Source organism: Lactuca serriola, chromosome 5, assembly GCF_051521515.1.
Source record: "Lactuca serriola cultivar US96UC23 chromosome 5, Lser_US96UC23_V15, whole genome shotgun sequence".
NCBI classification, from domain to species: domain Eukaryota; kingdom Viridiplantae; phylum Streptophyta; class Magnoliopsida; order Asterales; family Asteraceae; genus Lactuca; species Lactuca serriola.
The window spans coordinates 208,822,660-208,839,825 of record NC_136412.1 but is presented as its reverse complement, the minus strand read 5'-3'; the positions used below and the strand labels follow the sequence as shown (position 1 = coordinate 208,839,825).

General features: G+C 33.9%; 1 non-coding gene across 1 annotated transcript; it reads right to left on the bottom strand.

Moving 5' to 3' along the window:
- Window positions 1–2,533: 2,533 nt before the first annotated feature.
- On the bottom strand, window positions 2,534–2,631 carry LOC145055828 (U6 spliceosomal RNA). Its single transcript, XR_013685378.1, has one exon. It is a non-coding gene; the product is annotated as a U6 spliceosomal RNA (small nuclear RNA).
- Between the last annotated feature and the right edge of the window lie 14,535 nt (window positions 2,632–17,166).

The window sequence follows — 17,166 nt, the reverse complement described above, 5'->3', positions numbered from 1 at the left end:
TATCTAGAACGGCACGCCTGGGGTGACAAATGTCTAACATTCCGACGCCTGAAGAACATCGCAGTAGGCCAACTTCGGTTTTAGCATGGTTGTAATAACTCACATAAGAAATCAACAATACATTCAGTTTGCGGGGTAACAATGCATTCATAAGATACCAATTGGATATATGGGTAAGTTATTGGATGACTATAAGGATATTCTAAGAGTACTTAAGAAGAACTAAGAGAATATATATATATATATATATATATATATATATATATATATATATATATAAGATAATCAATTTAGAAGAAGATATTTATGTAAAGAGACACACAAGATACTGAATTCAAAACACGTACATATAATTATGAATTATAATTGGATTATGACATAATTATGGAATGAAGAGTAAGTTTTGTTGCAATGAGATCAAATCAAAACATAATTCCATAGTTTACTACAAAATCAAATACAAAGCTACTGTAGAAGTTGTAATCAAATATGGTTGGATGAATAAGTTCATTCACAACACTATGTTGAGTCCTTCCATTCACGGATAACCTAGAAATCTTTTATTTTTACTTCAAGGGTGTACTTAATCAAGCTAAGAAAATCTAAGTCACATCAGAACACCAATCATATTCTTCAAGATATGTAACAATACTTAGAATAAAGTTAAGTATAAAGATGGTCGTATTCACAAAATTTACAAAAATTAAAGTTAGTTACACTCATTAATAAAGTCTTCCTTTTAAGCTAAGCAACACTGACCACACTTAAGCTATAATAGTTTTTTATTATAAAAATGAGATTCGAATTTGATTTAGTATTTGGATGTTGGAACATTGTAACAACAACTATTGTTATGTTTTGATATATTCAGATATGATCTTCATAGTTATACTTGTTGTTTTCTATATTATCATGTTAATCCATGAATAATTTAATTATTCTAAAAGCTCATAGTCAGTTATAATTATGGGGCAACTGAAGTAAGATTAATATGAATTAAATTTGTGGACTGTCATAAGCTGAAGTTATGCAATAGGTTGTAATTAAGATTTATAGGTACTTGTTAGAGAACTGGTATTGAACGGATCTACATCAGAATCACCTCAATGATTTCTATCATGAGAGATACTTGATAAAAAAGGAACTATCTTTGTATCGTTAATACCTGAGGTACATAGTTGGACTTAAGTTTAAGGAGTGTTTTGCTTTGATATAGTGAAATGTTGATTCGTAACCAACGAGTTACAAAGGCTATTATCAGGTGTGGTGTGAATTATGCAATAGGCTTATATAGTCAAGATGGGATTTGTTCCTCTTGGGCGTTCAGAGCAAGACATTTAATGAGCACTACCGAAAGTTGAACACAAAATGAGATTGAATGTGATCTAAGTCTCATATTTAGCAGTATATCTGTAACAATGGGATAACTGAAAACTTACATTATACATTAATTGTAGCTTTAAGATTTTGGGATTTTGATGTTGATGAATGAAATTCATTGAACTGTGTTAATGGGGGAATTGAAACGTTTCTAGAAGCTTACCACTATCTATATCAATCTATGACGTGTCTTGTGCAACCAGGGTATTGAAAGAATTTTATGCCCAAAAGTCATTATAGAATGATATTTTCTAGTGACATATGATCCTATATGGACTAATTGATTATTTATTAAAGTAATTTTATTATTAATAAATATTATCAACATTTGTATTTAATTGTAAAAGCATTATTTTAAGAAAATAATATTTTATCAGCATATTAGGAAATATTGTTTCTAGAAAATAATAACAAAAGAGAACAATAACTAGTTGTATTAATATGATATGAATTTATAGGTCATGTACAATTACTTGGGAACTTTGAGTAACCATCTAGTTACTACGTATAACGAGTTAGTTAGAAGTTAAGTGAAAGACAAACCAAATTTGACTAGTTGGTAGTCAAAACGTAGGTCCCTCTCTTTAAGAGAGAAGTTGCTTGTTGGCTAAACACTTTCACTCCATACCTCTTACATACATCATACCTTGACTTTATGGAAAGTATGGAGCATTTTATACAATATATCTTAGTATATAATAGAGATTAAATACCATAAACAAAGCTAGTTGTTTTCATAAGCTTCTCTCCTATTTCCTTTCTATATTGCCGAGAGCACAAGGCTCTCCTTCTCTCTCTTGGCCTTGCAATTTTTGATGCATGATCTAGATTATTTTTTTGCTTCTACTTTGAAGGCTTATTTTGATATAAAATTTTAAGGCTTTAGAACACTATATATACAAGTGAAGACTAGCATCTGTGGTAGTTTTACTCTTGCTTGGTGGGCATTTCTAGAAAGTTTCTTCTTTGGAGCTTCATGTGTCACTTTATCAAGTTTCATCTCTCATGATAATCAAAGTCTTCAAAGGTTGTAACACTTCACTTTCTATTGTTAATTTAATCTTTCCTTCATTTCAAAATGATCATTGGTGTGTTAAAAAGAATTTTAAGCTTATTATATTTTTCAACTTTTGTTGCCTTTTTAGCATTTTTTGAAAATCAATTTTGAATAACACACAATACATCCTTCCACATGGGTCATCCTAATATTCTTTGTATCATTTTAAATTTTTTGTATGTCCCATAAAGGACATCATTTGGTGCATGTTGGTAAAATATCTTACTTGGAGTTTTCATCTCCTAAAAATAGAAATACAATTATTAGAACTTTAATAACAAAATTATGTTCGTCGATGGAACTTTTTTCAGCATTGTTCGCCTTATTTGCTTCATGAGACAGATCTTAGTGGAATTTCTTTATTGGTAATCATTCATAGTTAGGAACTTGTCTCCTTAGTATTTGAATTATTTAAGTCATTTTCTCCTTTTTTCCATTGTGCATTCGTTTTTGTGACATGTCTTTTATCGATGCTTGTACCATTGCATCTATTTGAGTTATGTCTTGGGATTCAAGCAAACAAGTTAAGTAACTTAAAAAAAAATAAATGATTTCTATAAATCACACAAAATAAACTTATGAAAAACAGTAATCTAAAACTGTAAATTTGAACAAAATAATTAAGATGTTTTGCTCGATGTGACGTTTGTCCATTGAGAATAAGATAGTAAAGAGTATTTTATTAAGCTTCCAAGACCAATTACAATCACTCATAAAAGTTTGCACCTCACTTGAGCACTCAAAGAAAATAAATCTTTATTATTGATAAATTGCTCCAAATAATATGTTCTTAACCTCACAATGATTGCTCTCTTGAAAACTATGTACTCATATACGCATGTATCTTGCAGTCCTCAATATTTATGGAAATGAGAGTCCCAATTTATATGTAACCATACAGATACTCGAATTCTGATTGGTCAGACCAATTGTTGGAGCATGAAAATACTCTACAATGATGAGTGATTTATTAGGTTAGAATATTCCCTTGTATGAGACTATATTCCCTCCACTAGTATATAAAATGGAGGTGAGTGGTCATTTTATTTTATGAGTACACCATGTATACATTTAGATTAGAGAGTGTTTGGTTGGGATTCTCCCTAGCCATGTTAGTTGTTCATGTAACATTTTAAATATCTCTACCTACCCATTATAGTTTTACTTACATGTTCATGTTCATAATTGTTCATACGACCATCTTCTTGATAATATTATTCTGCACCAATCCAATCAAATAAATAGGTACCTAAAATTGGTATCTGACCAAGACCTTGAAGATCCAACTGATTATTTCAAGGGAATAATCCCGATTGGTTTATTATCTTGAAGATTTTCATCATTCTTGAAGCATTTCTCAACCTTCGCAACTGAAAAATCTTATGTGAGTTATTTACTGTTTTGTTGGTGATGTTGCTTAAAAAAATAAAAATTATGTTGTTTTGTTCATACATTTTATTGTTGTTAAATTTGAGTTCATGCAAATAATTTTTTTTGTTGGAGAAGATCAAGTTTTTGTGAAAAAATGGTGTTTGATCTTCTTATCCCATGCAAAATTGGTGTTTTGAAGGGAGAATTTCATATATGCCCCTCTTAAACCTCAAAATATCATATTTTCCCAGCTTAATTTCTCAATATCATATTTACCCTTGATAAACCTTCAAAATATCATATTTGCCCAAATCCTTTTTTATAATTTTTTTTAATATTTTACAATCATTTTTATACCTTAGAATTATTATAATAATTAAAAATTTAACCATATTATCCTTACATTTATGATAATGGAATGTGAACTTCTAAATTGTTGGAATGTCGCCTCCTTGACAAACAAAAAGATTCATCTTCAACCCTCTCAATGGAGTGTATATTTTGATTGTTTAGTTTTTGTTGTTGTTGATTATTATCATGTTGTAGATGGAAGATATTATAGATATTATCATTGATATTTTGATGTTTAACAAGGACATATATGATATTTTGATATTTAAGAAGGGCATATATGATATTTTAATGTTTAAAAAGGATATATATGATATTTTGAAATTTTATGAACGGTATATATGATATTTAGAAATTTTATAAAGGGTAAATATGATATTTAGAAATTAAGTTGGGTAAATATGATATTTTGATATTTAAGAAGGGCATGTATGAAATTCTCCCTTTTGAAAAAGACAAAAATATAGTTGTGGGGTAAAACATTGAACATCGGATATTAAGTTCAAAATATATGATTTTTAGAAGTGTTTGGATAGTTGGTTCGGAATGTACAAGTTGTTTGAGTTGTGATACGATGCTTATATGCATGCATTTTCCGAGATAAAATGGAGTTACATGTATGATTTTCTGAGATGATATGGATTTTAGTGTGTTTGGATAATTAAGTTCCGAGGGTATAAGTGATTTATGTTGTTGGTACAAGCCTTATAAGCTTCGTATGCATATGTATCAAGTCTACAATATTCCATGGAAAATAAAGGAATTTATCAATCAAACACGTGCATTGTCACACCCAAAACCAGAACGGTGGAAACGTGCTGGGGCGGAGGACGTCATGTACAGTATCACAACAAAGCATAATAGTAAACAAGCAACAACATCATCCATTGCATTAATAATATAATTTAACACAAGTGTGTTCTGTATAGTTTATAAGACACCAAAAATATGAATCAAAATAAGAGATGAGTCTTGAATGTGCTCCATCTTCTCAAAAGTTGGCATCGGTACCTGTCTACTGATGACCTGAGAATACAAGTTATTTTGAAAGAGTTTATCAGCTTTAAAGCTGGTGAGTTCATAAGCATTTTAGTGTCACTGTTTGTATGAAAATGTTTGTAAGCTTTTGATGTATAAGTTTGTAAAACTTTGTAGTAAATGTTTGTATCTCCTAGGAAATCCTATATTTTCAACTAAAAGTAGCCTTCTACCAAGGCATCAAATGTTATGAATGTTTGTTTCTTGTAAAAGTATGTAATTCTCCCAAATGTGACTATCATTAACAAAATATAGTTTTTACATTACCGTTTATGTGACAAGATCACAATGTGAATGCAATGGGAAAACAAAAAAAGTATTGTAGTGTTGTATTATAGTAACTACTGCTGTACTAACTACCTTAAACCGATTGTTAATTAAGGTATAATGTGATATGATTATAACCATACTTGATCGACTTAGTAAAACACGACGCTCGAAGACGTCGAAATGGTATGACATTCGTCACCCGTAGACCTGCAGGTCCCACTGTAGCTAGCAGAAAGGTGTAGGACGGTCAGTACAATATAGATATATACACATATTCACGCTCTCCCTCTAAGAGACTCTGGTTACAAAACTGTTGGATTAGTGTCTAAGTCCATAACTATTTTGGTGTGTACTTGACCCGATGGTGCATGGTCCTTTTGGGTTGCCTTCACCAATGCAACTTGATAGGATAAATTATGGAGAGAAAGGATTAAATATGATTTATTAATATATTATGGGAATAATATATTAAAGGAGAAATCATATTGTTTAATTAATATTAGTCAATAATTAATTGGTAATTAGTTTTGTGACTAAAAGAGATTAATTAAACTTAAGGGACTGGAATTGTAATTATAAGATAATTGCAATTTGGGCCATGGATTGCTTTTTATTATAAGGTGGACGAATTCTATGGGGGAAGCCCAGATAAAATCATCCAAGGCCTTAAGGAAAGGGCTCCATGGGTTGCTTAGGGCTTAAGCATCCAAATTAGGGTTTCCTTGTTAGATAACCCTAATTGCCTCATATATAAAGAGATCCCTTATGACCAAAAACGTGGCTAAGACTTATCCTAGGGTTTCACACGTTTTAGGGCAGCCTCCATCCTCTCTCCTCTTCATCCTCTTGCTTATGGTGTTTGTGAACGATTAGAGGAGTGACACTTGTGACTCTAAGCCTTCCAAAGTCAATACAAGGAGATTTGGGATTGTTATTGCTACATAACAATCAAGGTAATATTATAAACCTATTCTCATGTTAATATGATTACTTGTATGCTAGAATTAGGGTTTATAGTCTTGGATAACTTGCATGTACAATAGAGAAACCTAGATCCAAGCATTAGGGTTTGTATGAGCACATAGGATGTTCTTAGGACCACAACCCATCAGTGGTATCAGAGACTAGATTGGTTTCTATTGTATTGATGCTTTGTATGTTGAAAAAAAAATTCGATTTTTTGTTTCTGGGGGCTGAACTCGCCGAGTTTTCTAGATGAACTCGCCGAGTTCATGATGAACTCGACGAGTCGGCTGGTCAGATGGAGGGAAAACCGGGATTTCTTGCTGTTTCTGCTTAAGGATAGTTGCCTTATCATATTAGATCAATATTAATCCGATTTTATGATATATTTGACTATATTCTTGATCTAATTGAAGATATTTATCAATTAATAAAATATTTGTTTCCTTATGTGATAATTGATTAATTATTTTGATTAAATTGGTAAATTGTTTTGCAAGAAATCATTAAATAAATCAAATATGGATAATTATATTATTAAATGTTAATTTAGATTATTTGTTATTTGATCCTTATGTTATGAATTGTTTCATATTTTCCCCTTTAGGTTTTATAGTTTAAATTTAAACCCAAAAGTTTTGTTGTTTTGAAATTTAAATAGTTAAAACCCTAATGTTTTGAAAAAGGTTTCAAAACTTGCCCTCAAGTTTTGGAATTTAAATTTTGATTAATAGTTTAATTTTGATGTATATTTAAATTCTAAACGCTAATGTTTTGAAATGTTTCAAAACTTGCCCTCAAGTTTTGGAATTTAAAAGTTGATTAAAAGTTTAATTAGAAATGTTAAATTCTAAGACCCTAGTATTATTTTGAAAAAGTTCAAATCACACCCTTATGGTTTTATTAATTGATTAAGGTGTATAATTAAAAGAGGTTTAATAAATCCATAAAGTTTTTGGTCTAAAATTTAATTGAATTAAAAGTATAATTGTTAAATTTGACCACCTAATATTTTAAAAGTATAAAATACACCATATACTATATATAACATTAAAAGTCTAACATTATATATATGTATGAGTAAAAGTCAGTCTTACCGTTAGTAGGCCTCATTCACGAAGCTGGTCTATAAGGGGTGTTTAAGGAAATTGCCTATAAAATGGCGATTGAATGGGTATCCACTCTTACCCACCGCACTCTTGACTAGTGGAGGGTCGTTAACCGAATGGGTAGGATGGGACAAAACCTTCCATTATAAGTATAATGAAGTATAAAAGTAACCAAATGTTTTCATAAAATTCCCAATATTAGTTACTTAGGCAAAAGTGAAATGATGCAATTCCATGAAATTACACTTTGTGCCCTTGCAAAGACGTTAGTGGAGCGTGTGTGGTTTACCGGCACACTAAATGGTTCTAAGCAAAGGTAGCAAAGGGTGACTCAATGTTTGTCATAGTTCGGTGGAGCGTGTGTGGTTTACCGGCACATCGAATGGGTGACTGTAACATGTGAGGGCACCATGTAGTTTGCATGGTTATTCACACCCGCTTTGTGATCCTCGGCATCCCAGTCACAAACAAGAGGGGCATATCGAGATTAAACATGCCATTGAAATGTTCAATGAATCTCATAGGATCTAGGAGTTATCATAGATTTAAAACATAAATTTCTTTTTCGTTTTTCATGGTGGAAATTAGTGAATTGTCATTCACTTACCTTCAAATGTTCTGCAATTTAGGTTACGGCATCCCTCTCTCGAGTTGTAGAATATTGTGTTGGGTCCTAGCCTTAGTATTTCATTTGGGTGATTTACTAAGGACTCAATCAATCAACTAACTTGAATTCGTTTTCTCCCGTTTTGTAGATGTCAAAGTTTGACAACTATGGTCTTCCCAAATCCCGTGCAACAAGCTTTCCACATGAAGATGATATTCCACGATTCGATCGAGGAACAAGAAATCATGCTTCACTTCCTCCACCTCCTCCAATTATTCTCCCTAACCCACAAGTCCGAAGGCTTGAAAAGTTCAAGTTCACTCAAGCCCTTTTGGCAAGTAAACATAAAGAAGGAAAGTCAGTGTGTGCACACGTCCTAGGGATGAAGTCACACATTGATAGGTTAAGAATAATGGGATCCGTTGTCTGTGAGGAGAGGGCTGTTGATTGGGTTCTTCAGTCACTTCCTAACTCATATAGTGACTTCATAAGAGAGTACTATATGATGAACCGCGACGCGACCCTTATAGATCTCACCTATATGCTTATTGCTGCTGAATCAGCAATGGTTTGGCGCAATAGAAAAGCAAAGTTGATTGGTGAATCTGCCTTCGAGACCTCTATGGATATAGACAATGGCAACGAAAGACATGCTATGATCGAAAAGTTTGATCATAAGAGAAAGGCAACGTCTAAAGTAGTTCCATGTCATGCTCCAAAAGAGTCAATTTGCTTTTATTGCTAAGAGAAAGGGCATTGGAGACGAAGCTGCACCATTTACCTAAGAGATCTAAGAGATGGGAGAGTCGAAACGTATGGTTCTAATATAGGGAAAATCCACTAACTCTTTTAAGCTTCTATTCTAGATTTTTAATACATAATGTAATAAGATTACAATTGATGTTTTGTAGGATCGAAGAAAAGAAAGGAAGCTTAAGGGAAGAAGTGAGCAGAATCTAACCGTGAAGGAATGGATTTCGATCGCATTTCTCGAAGATTAGATTCTTGAGCTACTACTTAGAGTTAGAATTAGATTGCTAAGAAATAAATATTAGCATAGTTTTTCAATGAATTGCATTGTAAGGACAAATTTTTCCGCAATAAAAAAATTTTGATTTTATCCTTGCAATGGCGTATGTGAAAAATTGGTGTTTGAATGTTTCTATTATTAGCAATAATGGATTTGATTCTTAATTATATTATTTGTGGAAATGTCGAGAATTTACCAAATAGGGAGAGTTTCTCACCGCCCAAGTTTCAATTGGACAGAAACTTGGAATCATGCAACTTGGTTGCACGATGAATGAGAAACTTCATATTTGGAAATTAGACTAATTCATTGACAAAGTGTCAAGTGAAGGACTAGGAGATCGAGTACACAAAGTAGTGTGTTGATCAAGTCTACCATAAGAGTAACAAGATATTTGTCATGATTTACTAAAGGTTTAGTAAATATGATTACACTTACAAGATTAAGTGTAATTCTGTATTGATTGAAAATTTTTAAATCAATAGCAGAACGAATAAGAAGAATCAAGTAGGCAGAAAGATAAAAGTTTCTCTATTTTAAGAAGAAGGGAGAGTACCTTTTATGCTTTATGATAGGTCTTAATGATTAAGAACCATATCTCAATTGATCCTCTAAGTGAGTCTTAGTACAATTGTATGTTTAAGAAGAGGAAACAAGGATTGAAGAAATGGTTAAATCAAGAAGTCAATCATACTTCGTTCCAAAACAAGTCTTAGAGTTAAGATTGTTACATTGAGTGGAAAAGTATTAAGAAGGTTTATAACATTCATCAAATGTGGAAAGTTGTGATGTCTTGGATAAGACAAAGACCAACTAGGACCAATTTATGAAGTGTTTTGATAAAAACTACACTAACTCTTGAATATTTGTTTGTCAAGAAATGTTTATTGACAAGAGATTCTTATATGTCAAGGAGTTAGTGGGAGTCTTATTGGTCTTGAAAGGTTTCAAGAACAAATCAAATAGACCTTATCGATCATCACTAGCACACGAGTTGAGGTTTACAACATATCGTGTTACCATAAAGGAAAGAAATCGAGATCAAGAAAGTTCGATCCATATGAGTTTGAATTTGTCGTCAACTTTGGTTTTGACAAATTCACATGGATAGGAACAAATACACCGTTTAAATCTAAGTGTCATAAGATTTCCTCCTTCATGAAAACGATTGTGAGGAAATGCTTTCACTAAGAAAGATTTTAAGAAGATAGTGATTGTAAAATTGCATTCTCAAATTCGATTATGGTTAAGGTATCCCTTTCCATGATTTGAATTGTGAGGTTTGGCAACTAGTCTTAATTGTTTAGACACACATATGAACTATCTAAGGCAAAGGTGTATAAGTTCAAGAAGCATTGATAAAAGAGCACTAAGTATTAGAAACATGAACTTAAGAAATTCAATAAGTATTGTTTTTCTGAAAGTTAAGCTGTTTCTGAATACATGTCGAAGCTAGTGGGACCATAAGTGTTATGTTTATAATAATCATCATGATAGTGGGAGCATAAATGTTATGATTGTATGATTATTAAGGCACGTATTGCAAGTTGGCAATATCAATTATAGAAAACAAGAGTTATACCTTGCAAAATCGTAAGGTTTGTAAAGTTGTTTTGCTATAATTAAGGGAGAGAATATTATGCTTCATTTTCAAATCTAAAGGATTAGGTTGAGAAATGTTAATAAATTTAGCCAAAGGTACATAGTGTGTTCTTAAATTTTCGATTATGATTACGGTATTCCTCTTCAGAATTCGAATTTTGAGAACATAGCAAATAAAACATTGTGTGTCGTGTCCCATACGCTTCGGGTATAGGATCGATTGCAAATTCTTTAATGTTTGACCATTGTAAAATTTTCCAAATGTCTAGCGCATTTAGAGGGAAAAGGGACTAGAATCGGTTTTGACTAAAATAATTAAACAACTATCAAAGGACAATCCAAAGTTCGACGAGGATTGGTCGCTTGTGAGTAGTTGGAAGCATGGTATTGGATGGACCATATCGACATTATTATGAATAGAAAAGATTCTATTAAGAATAAGTTGTCATATGGAAAATATGGAAATGTTTCCATATTGGATGGACAATATCGACATTATTACGAATAGATAAGATTCTATTAAGAATAAGTTGTCATATGGAAAATATGGAAGAGTATCCATATTGGGAATTGAATATTGAAAATCTATGTCTAGATTAGAAACTTTTATGCAAAAGGATGTTCAAAGGAAAGTACTTTGAGTGAGAGACATCATATCTAAGGAATTGTATTGTAACAATATCCGATAGAGGACTTTGTAATTTCATTGGCAATAGTCTTTGTGATTTTGGTGCAGTGACATTACAAAAGGATCATTGCATAGAATGTTAGAATCTAGCATATTTTATAAGTAACAAGAATTTGATATTCTCACACTTATGAAAAAGGATTCGGAGTTGTGAAATGAGAATGATTGGAAATGTGTTCAATTTGATCTATTTCACAAAAGTAAGAACCATAGGTAAACATTGTGTGCATGCTAAGAGCATGGGACAAGTGTAATAATTCAAGAAGTTGATTACTCGAAATGACAAATAATGAGTAATCGATATGGTGATAAATATAATGTGTTTTATTTATACTCAAAGGTTTGAGGCCATATGGGATTAGTATTATTATTGTGTTTCACATTTGCATGTTTTGACTTCCTGAATAATTGAGTTTATTAAGAATAATCGAATTATTCAAATGGACCACAGTTAGTCATACGTTGGAAGTAAGTATGAATGAAGGCTGTCGTGAATTGGTGTGTGAATTGTCTAAAAAAGTATTAGACATAAGCAAATGTTTGCTGGAACGTTCATGAGTGCTTATGAATATTATTTGAGCATTGGATTAAACCCACGCTCACTTGGATCACTCCATGAATTGTATCACGAGTGATTGGTGAGACGATAACATCTTATATTCTTGAAACCGAGATGTGTGAGTTGTATCTTGCAAATCGGTTGCACATTGATAATATGTAAACGCACTAGTGTCTAAGTCCATAACTATTTTGGTATATACTTGACCCGATGGTGCATGGTCCTTTTGGGTTGCCTTCACCAAAGCAACTTGATAGGATGAATTATGGAGAGAAAGGATTAAATATGATTTATTAATATATTATGGGAATAATATATTAAAGGATAAATCATATTGTTTAATTAATATTAGTCAATAATTAATTGGTAATTAGTTTTGTGACTAAAAGTGATTAATTAAACTTAAGGGACTGGAATTGTAATTATAAGATAATTGCAATTTGGGCCATGGATTGCCTTTTATTATAAGGTGGACGAATTCTATGGGGGAAGCCCATATGAAATCATCCAAGGCCTTAAGGAAAGGGCTCCATGGGTTGCTTAGGGCTTAAGCATCCAAATTAGGGTTTCCTTGTTAGATAACCCTAATTGCCTCCTATATAAAGAGATCCCTTATGACCAAAAACGTGGCTAAGACTTATCCTAGGGTTTCACACGTTTTAGGGCAGCCTCCATCCTCTCTCCTCTTCATCCTCTTGCTTATGGTGTTTGTGAACCATTAGAGGAGTGACACTTGTGACTCTAAGCCTTCCAAAGTCAATACAAGGATATTTGGGATTGTTATTGCTACATAACAATCAAGGTAATATTATAAACCTATTCTCATGTTAATATGATTACTTGTATGCTAGAATTAGGGTTTATAGTCTTGGATAACTTGCATGTACAATAGAGAAACCTAGATCCAAGCATTAGGGTTTGTATGAGCACATAGGATGTTCTTAGGACCAAAACCCATCAAAAACAAGCCATAACAGTGATGCCATGCCCCGAAGTAGTGACTCATATTTATGTTATAGCATTTCTTTTATATGTATTGTATGTAATAGTGTAGTGTATGTTCTCTTTGTCTAGTATGTAGTATGTTCTCTTTGTTTCTCATCATAGTATGTTCTCTTGTATGGTGTATAGTATGTATTGTTTCTCGTTATAGTATTCTCTATTTGTTTCTCTTTAAAGTAAGTATTGTTTCTCATTATAGTATTCTCTATCGTTTCTCTTTATAGTAAATATTGACTCATGTATGAACTGACTCTTTGTATGTTTCATTTACTAGAAATAGTGAATAGTGACTTCCTAAACTATACCTATTATAATTTACTAGTAGAGTTGTTTGTATGAATGAGTGTGTTGAACTGAGATAAAAGCTTTTATGTCTATACATATATACATAATATATAACTAAGGATCAAATGACACTCAGACAAACAGCATGGTACTCTAAGTCCACAACCAAACAAGGAACAGGAAATAAAGTGAGTTATCAGTCCTAAGTCCTTCAAACCTTACTTACATAACTATATATGCATTAGACATGGTTTTGACAACATATAAGTTTGAAAGAGTTAAAAGAAAAGGTTTGGCATATAAGAATAAATTTGATAAAGAGTTTGACATGTAAAAGAGTTTGATTAATATCTTGAAGTAGTTTGTTTGATAAAACAGTTAAAAGTATAGTAAATCCATTTGTTTGATAGTTATTAATTACATGTCATTGATATAATAACTATAATGTTTCAACTTGTATTCCCCCCTCCCCCCACATAAAAGCATTTAAAATCATTTAAAAGGTTGATTAAGGGGTATGAACTCACCTGTACTGAGTGGTTTGGATGAACGAGTGGTATAGGATGCTAAGTGTCAAGTGAAGACTTGAGCACACACATGGATCCTATTTATCTTACAATGATACATATATGTATACAATTAGTGTTTAGACAACTAATTATGCAAGTAAAGACATCCTAGGAAATGGATAACACTTAGATTCAAGTGCTAGAAGTACAAAAGGGTTGCATCTAAGGGGTGTAGGGCTTCACATAGGAGTTTACGGCCCAATGGTAAAACCCCCATGAGTTTACGACCCATGGGTTTACGGCCCAATGAGTTTACGGCTATAAAATCATGGTATCTTGTACCATTTTGTGTGTTAAGGTCCTATGTTCTTCCTTGAAGTGTTCTAAACTTAAGTCCAAGGCTTAGGAAGGAGTAGTGGCACTATTGCACCACTTATTAGGGTTTACGGCCAAGGGAGATTGTCTTGGACGTAAACACCCTTTTGTTCTTGATTTCTTGACGCTTTCAAATTTTTATCAAGTGATTCAAGTATACAACAAGCTAAAGGTAGTGTACTTACGATTTGAAGGCAAATGAGGGTGTTCTCGGCTCAAAATACTTAAGTGGTCTTGATGTTCTTGAGGATCTTGAAGATCTAGACCCAAAAGAAGAAATTTGTGGAATGAAACAAGGATTCATCACTAGATATAGCCATGTAATAACAAATCAAGGATGGAAACACTTACATTTAAGAAGATTTTGAAGAACACTTGATGAATGTTGAGAGAGAATCCGATTTCTTGGCATGGAAATGAGCAAAGTGATTGAAAAATGACTAAGGACCATATATACAGCATGGAGTTTACGGCCACCATGAGTTTACGGCCGTAAACTCATGGTTCCTGGCCGTAAACTCCTCATTTGAGGGTTTATGGCTTGCTTGATGGGGTAAAACTTCAATTGGCACTTCCTTTCAGACATTTCTTTGGTGTACTAAGCTCAAAATGCTCAAACATACTCTAAACAGTGCTAAAAGTTAGCAGAAACAAGTCTGACTTTGATTGAGGTGAATGGTTTATACAAGATAGAAATTTCGGGTTGTCACATCATCCCCCCGTTAGAGAGAATTTCGTCCCGAAATTAGAGTTTAAGCAATTAAGTAGTTACAAATAACTAAGTGAAAAGATGAGGATATTTCAATTTCATTTGATCCTCGTGCTCCCAAGTGAATTCAGGTCCTCGCTTGGCGTTCCAGTGAACCTTAACTATCAGGATACAACTTTTCTTTGTTTGCTTGACCTCTCGGTCCCTGATCTCTACAGGTTCTTCCACGAAGTTGAGGCTCTCGTTGATCTCGATCTCGTCGAGTGGTATTACAAGAGTCTCGTCGGATAGGCACTTTTTCATGTTCATGACATGGAAAGTAGAATGTATGTTACTAACTTCGCAGGGTAGGTTGAGTTTGTAAGCTACAGGGTCGATTCTAGCGAGAATCTCGAAAGGCCCTATGTATCTTGGATTGAGCTTCCCACGCTTTCCGATGCGTATAAGGCCCTTCCAGGGTGAGACTTTCAAAAGAACGCGGTCTCCCACCTGGAATTCCAAAGGTTTCCTTCGTTTGTCTGCGTAGTTTTTCTGTCGGTCTCTAGAGGCTTTCAATCGTTCACGAATCTGAACGATCTTCTCTGTCGTTTCCCGAATGATTTCCGGACATGTGAGAGTGCTGTCAGGAACTCGTCCTTTAGCTAACTGGGTGTCACCCACCTTAGCCCAGCACAGAGGGGATCTGCACTTCCGGCTATAGAGGGCCTCGAATGGAGCAGCCTTTATGCTCGTGTGATAACTATTGTTGTAGGAAAACTCGAAAAGGGGTTAATGAGTATCCCATGCCTTCCCAAATTCAATCACACAGGATCGCAACATATCCTCCAAGGTTTGGATAGTTCTCTCACTTTGTCCGTCAGTCTGTGGATGGTAGGCTGTACTCATGTCCAGCCTCGTTCCTAGGGAACTTTGTAGAGATTGCTAGAACCTCAAAGGGAATCTACTATCTCCATCGGAGATAATAGATATAGGAACACCATGTAGTCGTACGATCTCCCGAATGTATGTTCTTGTGAGCTTCTCCATCTTGTCAGTTTCTTTGATGGGTAGGAAGTGTGCGGACTTGGTTAACCTGTCAATGATCACCCATATGGTATCGAGACCACCCATTGTCTTTGGAAACTTTGTTCTGAAGTCCATTGTGATCCGCTCCCACTTCCATTCCGGTATCTCTGGTTGTTGTGGTAGACCTGAGGATTTCTGGTACTCGGCCTTAACCTTCGTGCAGGTAAGGAATTTACTTACGAAGGTAGCAATCTTTGCTTTCATGTTAGGCCACCAGTATAACTTTTTACGATCCAGATACATCTTATATGAACCTGGGTGGATGGAATAACGAGTGTTGTGCGCTTCGGTCATGACCAAGTCTCTGAAGCCACCGTGTTTCGATGTCCAGATCCGGTTCATGAGATATAAGGCTCCGCCACCCTTGACTTCCAAGTTCTTATCCATCCCTCTCGGGGATTCACCTACCACATTTTTGGGTTTCAAGGCTTCTAGTTGAGCCTCTTCAATTTGCGTGGACAGGTGCGAATGGATAGTCATGGTCAATGATTTGACTCTTCGACTAGAATATTCTTTCCCACTTAGGGTGTCCGCTACTACGTTGGCCTTGTCAGGATGATAATGAATTTCACATTCATAATCACTAAGTAGCTCGACCCACCGTCGTTTTCTCATGTTGAGCTCCTTCTGGTCGAGAATATGTTGTAGGATAGTGCTTTTCATACAATAGAGGCAGTGTCTCCAGATTTTCAGACCAAACACAACTGCGCCTAGCACAAGATCGTGTGTGGTGTAGTTGACCACGTGAGTCTTCAACTGTCTTAAGGCATAGGCGATGACCTTAGCTCGTTGCATCAGAACACAGCCGAGCCGCTGGTTGGATGTGTGACAACCAGATATTTCGAGACAATGAAATGTAACACCAGTCTAATATAGGTAAAAATTTAACTTTCCTAAAATTGTATTTGGGTTAAATAAAGTGGTGGAATCGTTTCAAGGTTTTCATACATATAAAGAACCCTAAAATCCGAGTTGTAACGAAGAAGTTATGACCGACCGAAGATTCTCGGCAAAACCGGCAACACTGATAGACGTAAAACGCGAAGTTTCAATACAATAATTTTTAACCTTAGGTATCTAAATGAAAGTTTTAGATATCATTCAACTGTAAACGTACATGAAAAGAACGTCCAAATCTGACTTCGTATGAGGAAGTTATGATTTTTCTAAGTTACGGATATAGCAGTAGACAGCTA